The sequence below is a fragment of the Oryza sativa genome, chromosome 11 (assembly GCF_034140825.1).
Source record: "Oryza sativa Japonica Group chromosome 11, ASM3414082v1".
NCBI lineage: Eukaryota > Viridiplantae > Streptophyta > Magnoliopsida > Poales > Poaceae > Oryza > Oryza sativa.
In genome coordinates this window covers 14,346,448-14,357,567 of record NC_089045.1, presented here as the reverse complement: position 1 = coordinate 14,357,567, position 11,120 = coordinate 14,346,448, and positions in this window count along the sequence as shown.

Genomic DNA, 11,120 nt, shown 5'->3' with positions numbered 1-11,120 from the left:
GAATGACCAAAAACCTGAAGGTTGTTTTTGGGAAGGTAAAAAAGAAGGAAACAAATAAGCGGATGAGAAATAATGCCGAAGTGCCAGCAAGGCCTAGCGTGCCATTCAAGAAGCACTCCATTTTCTTTAAGTTCCTTCCGTACTGGAAAGATTTACACATACGCCATTCTATCGATGTCATGCACCTAGAGAAAAATGTCTTCGATAGCACCATTAGGACTATACTGGACATACCAACTAAGACCAAGGATGGGCTGAAATCACGTAAGGACCTCATGGATATGCAAATAAGGAAAGAGCTTCATCCTGTGGATGAAGGTAATAATGGAAAAGTGTACTGTCGGTGATATGGACCCGGGGGTATTATGTTTAGAGCGAGGAGGTCACCCCCAAACCCATGTGGCATCCCCTGAGGAGGGTGACGCCTGGGTGGACGGCGACCGCCCCCTCCCAGGATAGGGTACGGAGGCTGCCCCCAGACCCACGTGGCCCATCCCCGAGGGGAGTCAGGCTTGAGGTGGGGCGGCGGCCACTCCCTGGCTGAGACTCGACGGAGGAGGCTGCCCCCCGATGCCGCGTGGCCCTCCCCCGAGGGGAGTCAGGCCCAAGGTGGGGTGGCGGCCACTCCTTCCCAAAGACTAGTCGGAAGAGGCTGCCCCCCGATGCCACATGACCCTCCCTCGAGGGGGGAGTCAGGCCTAAGGTAGGGTGGCGGCTACTCCTTCCCAGAGACTGGATGGAGGAGGCTGCCCCCCGATGCCACGTGGCCCTCCCCCGAGGGGAGTCAGGCCCGAGGTGGGGCGGCGGCCACTCCCTGGCCGAGACTAGAGGGAAATGGCTGCCCCAGGCGCCACGTGGCCCTCCCCGGAGGAGGGATCGGGCCCGAGGTCGGGCGGCGGCCGCCCCCTCCCGTGACTAGGGGTCGGGCACCCCCGACCCCCTCTCTAGGTCACCATGTACGGTGGGTTAAGTGTCCGCCTCCAGGTGCCCACCTACCCGCATTTATGGCGGCCCGAGTAGTCGCGCCACGCCGCATTTAATGCAGTGTGCAATGCACTCAATCGGTCTGTGACCGGTCGAATGACCGATGGGACAGGGGTAGTGCGCCTGTGCACTGCTCGTGTGTCAGGCGATGTGTAGCCTGACATGTCCCATCAAATAATGATGGTGAGAGGTTCTCATCCTCTTATCCCAGCCGGAGTCGGTCCTCCCCCTCTGGTCAAAGTAAGGCTCCCGTTTCCCGGTGTAATAGGAGCCCAGAAGTCCTCACCCATTAAATGGTGACTGACAGGGGCACTCCCCATGTCAGGCAGCAAGATTTGACAGGCCTCATCATCAAGATGACGTGCGCTTGCTTCCCAAGTCAAGAGACAAGACATGCATTTAATGCAAAGATTGTAATCCTTCTCCACCGGAGTTAGGTTAGGTTGTTGGGCCATGTGGTAACCCCTTCAGATATAAAAGGAGGTCCAGGCCTAGTAGGGGGAGGGGACTCCCAAGCGAACTTGAGTTTCGCAACCCCAAGCACTGGTGTTCTACACTCAATCAAACAAGTACAGGAGTAGAGTATTACGCTTCTCAGCGGCCTGAACCTGTATAAACCCCTTTTGTCTCATCGTCTTTGTGGATGGAACCCCCTGAACATCACACAGCTTCGCTCACCAAACCCTCGAATCTCACCCGCTGCCCCAGGCCGAACTCACAAAGGGGGGCCTCACGGTCCCTTGATGGAGGAGTTCATTCTCCGACATCTGGCGCACCAGGTAGGAGGCGCGTTCGTGATTTTTGAGGTTCTTTCGAGCGCTGGCGTGACGAGCGTCGCGGCGCCAATGCGGGGGAAGGCGCAGCCTCCTCAGGAGTGTCGCGCCGCCCCAGGCAGGGGGCTAGGCTCCCCACATTCTCATTAGAAAAGGCTAGCGGCCAGGTTTTTGTGGCGAGTCTTCGGAATGTCCGATGGCCCCCAAAGTTCCGGCCCAGCCTCACTGAGAGGTACCACAGTAGCGTCAACCCCTCCGAGTCCCTCCAGGTCCATACGACGATCATAGAGGCGGCGTGGGGTGACGACCAGGTCAAGGCGAATTTCTTCCCCATGGCCCTCCAGGGCCAAGCGCGGGGATCGCTCATGAACCTGCCACCTGCCTCGGTCTACTCCTGGGAGGGCTCTTGCAGTTGAGCTCCAGGTGCCGTCGAAGCCCGGGACCCCCAGTGCTGGCTCTTCCGTAGCGGCTAGCTTTGGTCCCGCCGGCTGGCTATGGTGCCCGGCCCGGCTCAACTAATCGTCCTTTCAAGCTTCAAGTATTTTCAATTTTTCAATTCATCAACTTAATACAGCTTGAAGTCTTATATTTATTTTCCCCCTGTTCTTTTCTCATGGCCCTGCGACGCTTACGTGTTGCGCATTTGTTTGCTCCCTCGGTGGTAAGAGCCCAACCTCTCTCCCATCTACATGAACGTTTCCTCGCTAAGTGTGGGGGCTAAGTTTTCTAGCCCTATTCCAGCCTTAAGCTGAGCTCTGGGTGCTGTCGAAGCCTGGGACCCCCTGTGCTGGCTCTTCCGTAGCGGCTAGCTTTGGTCCCGCCGGCTGGCTACGGTGCCCGGCCCGGCTCAACTATAGACGGGAATCGCTGGCTTTAGAGTTTTTCAGCTCTCACACTCGTGCGAAAGTAGTCGTCCGTGTAGAAAGGAAAGATATTGGAAGGAGGCCACTGAAAGGAAAGAGCAAACATAATGTGTAGTGTGGGGACATAGTCTCGTGGGAACCTGACCTCGTTTGCTAAGTGGTCACAGGCTTCCCAAAATGGTTTGGAACCCATGGTGGGGGGCTCTCTTCGAGCTAAAGGTTTGAAAGGTTGCGACATGCAAGCAAGGTTTGTGTTTGCCTCATTCATACAAGCAATTCTTTGCTATAAGTGTGGGGGCTACGATTCCTAGTTCTATCCTAGCCCTGCGTCGAGCTCTGGGTACCGTCGATGCCCGGGGCCCCCTGTGCTAGCTCTTCCGTAGCGGTTGACTTTGGCCCCGTCGGCTGGTTACGACGCTCAACTTCGCTTGATCGCAGGCGAAGATTGCTGGCTATAGAAAGTTTAGTCCTCACACTCGCGCGAAGATAATCGTTTGCATAGAATTATTATTGCTTATATTTATCTCTCGCCCATCTCTTCCTCGCGGTCCCGCGGTACCTATGTGTCGCGCGCCGGCTTGCCTCCCTTGGTAACAAAAAGTTTGTATTGGCTTCATCCATTCAAACGATTCTTTGCTTAAAAGTGCGGGAGTTACGATTCCTAGCTCTATCCTAGCCCTACGTCGAGCTCTGGGTACCGTCAACACCCGGGGCCCCCTGTGCTAGCTCTTCCGTAGCGGCTGGCTTTGGCCCCGCCAGCTGGCTACGGCGCCCAGCTTAGCTTGATCGCGGGTGATGATTGCTGGCTATGTAAAGTTCAGTCCTCACACTCGTGAAAATAATCGTTTGAATAGATGAAGTAGAATATGAACAGAGGTTAACAAATGGTAGGGGCAAGCGAGGTACGGCGGCGTAAGGTCACAGGCTCGAGAGAATCTAACAACGTTTGCTGAATATATACAGAAAATAAGTTCACAGCCTAAAGTACGGGCTAGCGAGTCGCCCTCAGGCTGCGGCGAAAAAGGCGCATGGGTCCTAGTGACAGCAAAGAAGAAGAGGCCGGGCCCGCATATCATCAGACTAGGAGTGGCATTAACCCTGACCTCCTGGGGAAGGTTTTGGTCAGGGCTAATGCCGGGGGCTACTGTCGGTGATATGGACCCGGGGGTATCATGTTTAGAGCGAGGAGGTCGCCCCCAAACCCATGTGGCATCCCCTGAGGAGGGTGACGCCCGGGTGGAGCGGCGACCGCCCCCTCCCAGCATAGGGTACGGAGGCTGCCCCCAGACCCACGTGGCCCTCCCCCGAGGGGAGTCAAGCTCGAGGTGGGGCGGCGGCCACTCCCTGGCCAAGACTCGACGGAGGAGGCTGCCCCCTGATGCCACGTGGCCCGACCCCGAGGGGAGTCAGGCCCAAGGTGGGGTGGCGGCCACTCCTTCCCAGAGACTGGATGGAGGAGGCTGCCCCCCGATGCCACGTGCCCCTCCCCTGAGGGGAGTCAGGCCCGAGGTGGGGCGGCGGCCACTCCCTGGCCGAGACTAGAGGGAGAAGGCTGCCCCAAGCGCCACGTGGCCCTCCCCCGAGGAGGGATCGGGCCCGAGGTCGGGCGGCGGCCGCCCCCTCCCGTGACTAGGGGTCGGGCTTCCCCGACCCCCTCTCTAGGTCACCATGTACGGTGCGTTAAGTGTCCGCCTCTAGGTGCCCACCTACCCGCATATATGGCGGCCCGAGTAGTCGCGCCACGCCACATTTAATGCGGTGTGCAATGCACTCAACTGGTTTGTGACCGGTCGAATGACCGTTGGGACAGGGGTAGTGCGCCTGTGCGCTGCTCATGTGTCAGGCGACGTGCAGCCTGACATGTCCCATCAAATAATGATGGTGAGAGGTTCTCATCCTTTTATCCCAGCCGAAGTTGGTCCTCCCACTCTGGTCAAAGTAAGGCTCCCGTTTCCCGGTGTAACAGGAGCCCAGAAGTCCTCACCCATTAAATGGTGACTGACAGGGGCACCCCCATGTCAGGCGGCAAGATTTGATAGGCCTCATCATCAAGATGACGTGCGCTTGCTTCCCAAGTCAAGAGACAAGACATGCATTTAATGCAAAGATTGTAATGCTTCTCCACCGGAGCTAGGTTAGGTTGTTGGGCCCATGTGGTAACCCCTTGAGGTATAAAAGGAGGTCCAGGCCTAGTAGGGGGGGGACTCCCAAGCGAACTTGAGTTTCGCAACCCCAAGCACTGGTGTTCTACACTCAATCAATAAACCCCTTTTGTCTCATCGTCTTTGGGGATGGAACCCCCTGAAGGTCACACAGCTTCGCTCACCAAACCCTCGAATCTCACCCGCTGCCCCCGGCCGAACTCACAAAGGGAGGCCTCACGGTCCCCTGATGGCTAGAAATGTCTCCCGCACAACCATCAGAGCCTGTACAAGCAGAGCCTACAAAGCTAGCGGCGGGTGAAATTGAAGCGGTGCCCGAGCAGCCAATGCCCGACCAACCGGAGCAATCGCTACCAGTGCCATCGCAACCAGAGGAACCTAAGGGTGCCGATGTGCCAGTGATGGTAAGGACGCACAAGCACAAAGCAAAAAGTGCGTCCAAGAAACATTATATGGTAACGGCATTCCGAGGAAGGGACAAAGATATCGTAAATGCCAAATTTGATAACAGAAAATTAAAAGGGTTCAAACAGACCTTGGATGACTATGTCAACTATATAAATTCCCCAGACGTGCCATAAGAGTTTGAGAATGGCAAACCATTCATTTATGACTAGCAACTAAGAGAAGAACCGTGGCAACTAAGAAGGTGGCACGATTGGTACATTAGGGCAAGCACCATGAAAGGCATCGATTCATTCATAGTTGCTGTGGGGGAGAACATCTTCTGGAGCGGTCCTTGTCTACTCCAAGTCCATTTCTCCGATATGCATTCCCTCTACCGTAGGAAGAGGCTGGACGCCAATTTGATTGCCATCTGGTGTCTATAAGTGCTACACTTGAACGTGTTAACAGATCACTACACCTATATGCGTACATTTGATATCCATTATTGGCAGGATGAATTACGTCGAAGCCGAAGCGATGAAAAAGCCTGTCGCCTACCTAAACCCGTGCGGGATAAGTTAGCCAAACCACACATACATGCTAGACGAGAAGAAGCTACCGGAACACATCAAGGCGATGACTCCCGAAGAGAGGAAAGCTTACATAGCACAAAGGCATCATGAAAAGGTGCTCGATGTCGCTACGTATGTAGCTATTGCGCTTGAATCTACGCAGGACAAGGAGTGTGTTTATGCCCCATATGCCTTTGAGTAAGTTGAAATATATATACACTAAGAGTATATACATATAATCATGGCTCGACTAACAATTTTGTTTGCAGCGACCATTGGATAGTCTTTCTTCTCTATCCAAAGTTCAATGAAGACATCGTCTTGGATTCTCTCGACAAAGATAGCAACACCTATCAGGAATTTCTAAGAATTCTCGATTTGTAAGTAAGATATTAGCATGACATGTTTTAACCTCTGACGAATGTAAATTAATTATATCTGCAAACAGTGCATTTAAAAGGTATTACCAGCGAGGCAGACAACGCAAAAACTCAAGAGAACGCATATTTGTCCGCAATAAGTGGCCGGTAAGTACATATGGATGCCAAACAGTACTACTTAAATTTCATAAATGCTTGTGTGTTTCCATTTAATAACCTAATATACCTTATAATTATTTTGATGTTGAAAGTGTCACAAACAACCTTATGCAGATATTACTGTTGTGAGTTCCTAAGGGTTTATGGGAAATATTGTGCGAATTACGATGAGGTAAGTAATTACTTGTTAAATTAGTCGCTAACTTGTATTATAATACACACTTGTTAAATTAGTCGCTAACTTGTATTATTGTGAATAATTAATTTCCTTAATTCTGTCATGATCTGATGCAGCTTCCAAAATTCCCCATGTCTGAAAGACAGCTCGATGATACTTCCATTCAGAACATTCAGGCGGACATGTGTTACTTCATCCACCGTGAGTGCGCACATCAGCTTCGGCAGTTTTTCGACAATGAAGGAGTCTTAGCCCTGTGGGAGAACGAGTCCCTGTCTAACTGGACCAGGCGTATAATATAGCTAGGGTTTTGTAATTCAATCAAAATACTTGTAAATGTTATGTCGTCGATCGAATTTAATTTGTCAAATAAGGTCTCTTATGGATCGGAGTTGTTCCTGGTACCAAATCTATTCTGAACTCTATATCCCTTTTAGGCGGAATACCAGGTAAATCGTCTGGGAACACATCGGGATACTCCCAGACTATAGGAATCTCTTCCAAAGTCATTTGGTTCAGTCTTGACCTTAAAGACTCAGAAGACAATGCATGAACAGTTACAACTCGACCATCATTGCTGGTGAGAGTTACTTTTCTGTTGGCACAGTCTATCACACCTTTATATCTGGCTAACCAGTCCATCCCTAGGATGACATCAAGGTCTTTGGATTCTAACAGGATAAGATTGGCCAGAAATGGTACTTCTTGAATTTCTATTCTGACAGAGGGGCTACGTTGCAAAGAGAGTGCTTGATTACTTGGGGTACTAACCATCAAAGGACGTCTAAGATCTTCTACTTCCATCCCATGATTTCCCGCAAAACTCATAGATAAAAATGAATGTGTAGCACCAGAATCGAAAAGCACTGTTGCAGGAACTGAGTTGACAAGGAACGTACCCAAAATCACATGTGGAGCACCTTGAGCTTCTGCAGCAACATGATTGACACGGGCCTTTGATGCTGGTGCGGTAGAGTTGCTCTGGGCCGGGACAACCTTCACGCGTTGGGGCTTCGGACACTTGTCAGAGTAATGTCCTGGGTCTCCACAGTTGAAGCACACCCCGGGCTTGCTACCTTGCTCCCTCTTGGCAGGCTGTTGCTGTGTTGGAGCTACAATAGGGCGTGGAGCTTGATTGCGGATGTTGTTGCCAGCATTGTTGTTGAAGAGCTGACGCTGCGGACGAACAACAGATGAAGAACCTCCCTGTGGCATGGACTGAGGTCCTAAAGTAAGACGCGGCCTCTGACTATTCCCCTGTTGTGCCTTGAAGTGAGCAATCCGGCGTTTCTTCTGCTCCATGCGGTTGTACTTGTCCTCCTGGCGAATAGCCTTATCCACTAACTTCTGGAAATCATGATAATGCCCAGTCATGAGTGGGTAAGAAAGCTCATCATTAAGTCCTTCCAAGAACCTCTCCTAGCGCTCTTCATCAGTGCGCACATCTTCCGGAGCATAACAAGCCAGACGGTTGAACTGGTGTAGATACTCGGTGACCGTGCGAGATCCCTGGGTGAGCGACCTAAATTCCTTCTTCTTGAGAGACACCACTCCCGATGGTATATGAGTCTTCCGGAAAGCAGCGGTGAATTCAAGCCAAGTGATAGGTTCAGCAGTAGTTCTGTTAAGGCGGAAGTGATCCCACCACTCAGAGGCAGGGCCATGCAGCTGATGTGATGCAAATGAGACCTTCTCCTGATCAGTGCACTGAAGCAAATCCAACTTCTTCTCTATGGCATGCAGCCAATCGCCAGCTTCAACAGGATTAGTGGTGCTAGAGAAAGTGCATGTGCATGTGCTATTAGTTTGGTTTAATTAAAAGAGAAAGGGAGGAGAACAGTTCTACTTTTCCAATATTTTTAGAGGGCTTCTATGGGTAACCATTTGGCATAACCTAGGTTCAAGGAGGCTCTGATACCAACTTGTCACGCCCGGAATTTCTATCCAAAATTCCAAACGCTTACAGGTGTGTGAACCCTCGTCCAGGAATCAGCCGAGGCACATAATAACAAATTGATAATAGAGTACAATTATTACTCTAATTAATAAGCGAATAAAATGTCATTACAGAGGTAGATGAGAAGTGTGATGAGAAGTGTGAAACTAATCAAATTATTACCAGTTATAGCATCTTTTATTATGATGAGAAGTGTGAAACTAATCACGAAAGACATTGTTAGACCCGCCCATAACCGCGGGCACGGCTATTCGAATAGTTTTACTCTGGCCAGAGGTGTACCACTGTACCCACAAGACACAGCCCCACAACATGTCACCATGTGCCTCAATACCACCACGGTACCTCGGAAAGGAGCTGTGACAGTACCCCTCGCACAACACAATCCACCACAGCGCACCTTTCCTGGATCATAATCACCCCCTTATAAACAAGGCATGGACTCCCCAGCGACCCCCGTGGGCTTATCTCCGCCACTTCTCAGTCTGGTGCTCCACAATGAACCATGCTATACAAAAGGTAAAGCCGTTGCCCACGCTGGCTTGTGGTTGGCACGGTTAATGTTTCACAACCGAAACTCGTGAACCGGTCCTTAATTGTCATGAGCACGACTCTCAAAACCATGTGCTCACAACCCACCATTATCAAGTTTTAGTTGGCAAGTAATTAATTAACCAATCACGATTGACCATCGTGAACTATCATTAAGCCAACATTAAATAATAGTGAGTTTCTAAGCATGGCTAAGCAATCATATCTAATATCTAGCTGAACCAATATATATAGCCCAACTAGTCAAGTTATAATAACCCAAGGTATCAAGGAATAAAGTAATCAAGAACAAAAGGGCTATAACAAACAATAGGTTAATTCCACCCAATGACATTCAAAAATAAATGCAATAGTTGAATAGAAACAATAGCTTTAAACGGGATCAACACGCTCAAAGGGTTGTTTGGGATCTGTGTGACTTGCCTTGCTGGCCTTGGAACTCTTCAAATTCTTCTCCTGTAAAAACGGACTCTCCGGAAACGTCGGAATTTAAACAGAAAGGAGCAAAATCACAAAAACAGCACATAAACAAGCATGAACAGTACATGTGGATATTTTCAACATGTAGATCTCAATTTTAGAAAAATTTAGAGACTTGAACCAACTAAATCCGAGCTAAGATGAATTAGTTATGAATTTTCAAAGATTAAATCGGATTAAATCATTTATTTAGATTTTAATTGAATTATGACGCAATAATGAATTATTTTTGAAAAGGAAAAGGGAATTATTGCGTTAGCGGCTAGGGTTCGCGGTGAACCGGGTGCACGGCGGTGGCTCACGAAAACGAACGGCCGAGATCTTTCCATCCAAAACGAGCGGCCAAGATCGACCGGTCCACGGCCGGACCACGGGAGACGACGACGATGACGTCAGCGGTGACGTCACCACCGGCAGCAGCTCGGGCGTGCATGCTCGCCGGTGAACGACGGCATGACAGCGCGAACGGAGAGCACCTACGGGTAGCGGACGGCATGGCGAACTCACCGGTGACCAAAGCGGCGGCGGAAGATCAACGGACGACGACAGCGATGAGGAAGAAGCGGCGGCAACCTTCGGCTTGACGACGACGGTGGTGCTTCGGCGGTCTACAACAGCGATGGAGGGGCGGACGAGGACGGCGACGCGACGGCGACCACGACGGTGACTTTCCCGAGCGACGACGACGACGGGATCGGCGGCGGCGCACGGCTGGACGAACGGCGACGACGGCGGTGCTAGGCTACACGGGGCTAGGGCGCTACGGGCGGCGAGAGGCGAAGGCGAGGGTGGCGGCAGGTAGCGGTGGGCTTGGGGGTCCTTTTATAGGGGCAAGGAGGCGGCGGCGAAGGCCCACGGCGACCGGCGACGCGAAGGAAAGTTTTGGGTTCGGAGGAGAGAGATCGATCCGAATCGAACTCGAATCCACGGATTTCCAAACGATTTAGCCGACGATTCCAAAAGAGAAAAGGTAGAGGAGATCTCGGGAAACATTTCCCCTCAATTGATTTCACCGGAGAAGGAAAGGCGCGAGCGAATTTGGAAGGAGACAGCGGCGCGGCTCGGCTAGGGTTCCGGCCGGGCGACGGCGCGAGGAGGACGACGAGTCCGACAGGTGGGACCCACCTGTCAGCGGCCGAGGGCGCTCGCGCGGGCGGTTGCGGGCTGACTGGGCCGACTGGGCCGAGGGAGAGAGAGAGAGAAGGTTTTGGGCCGACTTTCGGCCCAAAGCCAAAAGAGGATTTTAAAAACCTTTTTCAATTTAAATTATTCATGAAATGCAATTCCATTTATTAAAAATACTTCCTTAGCTCAAATAAATCCCAGAAAAATCTAGGAATTATAGAATTAAGCAAAGTATTTAATGAAATTTTATCTGGCCCCATTTTATATTGGAATTTATTATTTAAAATTAGATCTTCTTTTCTAGACTTCTAAAATAAAATATAATAATTCCAATTAAACAACAATTTATATATTTAGGATTTTTAGGGTGTGACAACTTCTGACTTGAGATTCTTCAAATCTGCAACATCTTTCTTTAATCCAACCATATCAACGCGAAACTCATTCATCACCTCCAAACTGAATATCTCATCATTAGACCGGGTCTTCGTCACCATCTTCATGATCTGCAGAGTAGGTTCAGAAGCTCGTTCCTCCCCTGTTTCCTC